The sequence below is a fragment of the Tursiops truncatus genome, chromosome 4, assembly GCF_011762595.2.
Source record: "Tursiops truncatus isolate mTurTru1 chromosome 4, mTurTru1.mat.Y, whole genome shotgun sequence".
In the NCBI taxonomy this organism is placed as follows: domain Eukaryota; kingdom Metazoa; phylum Chordata; class Mammalia; order Artiodactyla; family Delphinidae; genus Tursiops; species Tursiops truncatus.
In genome coordinates this window covers 124944488-124947405 of record NC_047037.1, presented here as the reverse complement: position 1 = coordinate 124947405, position 2918 = coordinate 124944488, and the positions used below count along the sequence as shown (strand labels likewise).

The 2918-nt window shown below is 40.7% G+C and overlaps 1 non-coding gene across 1 annotated transcript; it reads right to left on the bottom strand.

Annotated features, from left to right (window-relative positions):
- Positions 1-1486: 1486 nt before the first annotated feature.
- LOC117312293 (U6 spliceosomal RNA) lies at positions 1487-1593 on the bottom strand. The gene has a single exon (XR_004526550.1). It is a non-coding gene; the product is annotated as a U6 spliceosomal RNA (small nuclear RNA).
- Positions 1594-2918: the final 1325 nt, after the last annotated feature.

The window sequence follows — 2918 nt, the reverse complement described above, 5'->3', positions numbered from 1 at the left end:
AAAATGGTTAATATATGATGCTCTTTTGCTAGTGGCTAGAAAACAAGGGTCTAGGAACCGAAGGGTAGAAGTAGGATTGGCTCTTTTAAACATCATTCCCAGAGACTCACTTGGGGACCAGAGTTGTCCTCACAATCTTAGGTTCTTCCTGAATATGAAGTGTGGTTCTTATGTACATAACACACCTATTGAGGATACAGTAAGGGTTCCACTGAATGAAGCTATACTACCCCAGTCACTGTTGGATCCTCATGTGAGAGGACCAGTAGGACAAGATACAAGTTCTATACTGGTGGGGAACTTGAGTCTGATTATCACAAGGAGATACTGCTACCTAGTGGGATGGAGGAGAAGTAGCTCTGAGATTTGGGAATACACTGAAGTGTCTTTCAGTGATTCTGTGGTCAGTGACAGCTATAAATAGGCAATTGAGCAACCTTGGCCCAACTAGGACAAGAAAGATAAAAGCTCAGGTTTCTAAGTGATGAAAGTCTAGGTCATTCGACCAGAATAACAATCTAGAGCTGCCAATATGCTGCCCAAGGTTGAGAGAAATAGAAAAATGATGATACAGATTGATGGTGGTATCAGTTATGACTTCAGGCCGACTGCAACAGCAGAGATAGCTCCATCAGTCTGTTGTGTTAGGTCCTTGCAGGCACTGTGGCTGGTCATAACTTGAAGGGGACTATAATATTTTGGACTTAAAGGAAGTCATGTCATGAACCGTAATGTTAGAGGGAGACTGTATTGGGCATAATTACCTTCCTTTTTTTTTTTTTTTTAACCAATGAATTACTTAACAAATTTTTAATGAAATGCCCTATTGATTTACTTTTTGGCTAAGTGCCATGATGTCATAAATACAGTAATAGAAATTCCTAGACTTACATCATTGACCTGCTTGGAAGCCATCAATATTCCCTATTGCTGATCAAATAAAGCTCATATTTTCAGTCTAGAATTTTAGACCTTCCATGACTTGGGTCCAAGATACCATATAAAACTTAGGTGCTATTATTTTAAAACACATAACTCAAACTCCAGTCAAATATATACTCTTATGGTTTCTACACAGGACTTGCATATTCACACATCTGCACTTTTGCTTATGTTTCTGCTCAGGATTATCCCTCTCCCCCATTCATTGTTGGATCCTCTTCAAAGAAGCCTTAAGGCTTATTCAAATACAATATCCTGAAAGTTGACAAAGAATAGATTTCCCTAATCACAACACACATACAATTACTTATCATCATAGCTGAGAGACATTGTAGCTTGGAGTCTAAGAACATATATCAGGGGCTAGTATATCTGAATTCAAGCCTAGCTGCATCATTTACTATCTTTGCCTCCCTTTCCTTATCTTTATTTATTTTTTAAACATCTTTTTTGGAATATAATTGCTTTACAGTGGTGTGTCAGTTTCTGCTTTATAACAAAGTGAATCAGCTATACATAAACCTATATCCCCATATCTCCTCCCCCAAATGTGGAATGCTTCATGAATTTGCATGTCATCCTTGCTCAGGGGCCGTGCTAATCTTCTCTGTATCGTTCCAATTTTAGTATATGTGCTGCCGAAGTGAGCACGGGCATAATACCTTCTTTTACTCCATCTACTTCTGTGACCACCAGCCCTATGCAGGACTTGACTAACTCTGCACAGATGCCACCAGACAGAGTTTCTACCTTGTGTCTTTACTACATTCTTCTAACTTCCTACCAAGGGCTTCTGTGCTGCCTTGGCATTGACATCATCTTGGGGAACCTGCTCAGTTCTTGCATATGTGCAAGCTGGGTGCTGGGGGAGATCATGCCCTAGGGACACTCTTGCCCAATAGAGGATGCCAGCCAATTGATAAATGCTCTCTGCTTTTATCTGACTGTCCCGGGCAGGCAGTTCTAAGTCATATTTCATGAGTCCTCAGAAAGTCCTGGGAGATCAAGCACCAACTTGATAAAGCAGTCTTTATTGAATTTCCATCTTTCCCTGTTTTACTTCTGTCATCCTTCATTCCTACTCCCTAGGAGAATCGTTTCCCAAATAAAGTGTTGCACTGCCAACTTTGTCTCAGGATCTCCTCTCAGGGGAACAGGCTAGGCATAGCTTAATCATCTGATGAGCTAATTTTGATGGGGTGGTGTTACCGTTAGAGATGGGATGACAGAAGTAATAACCATCATGGTGGGTCTAATTTCATTAAGTAAAATATTGAAATTAAAAGGCTGTTATCAGGTCATAGGTGATCTGACTTTCAATTTTCTCCAACAAACTCCCATTACACATTTAGTTTCCTTCATTTTGGAATTTCATCATTAGCAGCTGGTCCAGTGATTGATTGATTGAGTAGAATGATGTATAATTATGCTGAAGTTTAGAGGTGTGGTGTATATTTTGAAGGTATTGGGGTCCGAAGAATGAGTGGGTACAGCTCTGGATCCAGAACTTCTCCCTGTAGGATGCCTGAGGAGAGGAATGACAAACTCAAGGTTTAATAGCCAGAAAAGAAGTAGAGTGCATCTCATTATGGCAAAGTGTGAATTTATTAATCTCTCTCAGTACAGGCTCATCGGTTAAACCAAAGGAAGGACTCCTTCTTTTTTCATGAATCTAATACTATTCAACTGTGTGCTCTGTGGAAAGAAAGGAGAGAATGAGGGAAAGAGAGAGAGAAAGAAAGAGAGGGAAGGGAGAGAGAGTGGGAGAGAGAATTGATTCTGGAGAGTCAGGACTCACTTGAGTCTGCTTACTATGAAAATTCAGAAAGGAGGAGGGAAAAGCAGAGAGTTTTCATGGAGTCTCTTTTAGGTACAATGTGCCCCTAACCATCTCCATTTCCTCTCTTGTGGAGGAGTTAATAAGGGGTGGGTCAAGGAGCAGGAGTGGGTGGGGAGAGAGATGGGAAGTGAGAGGA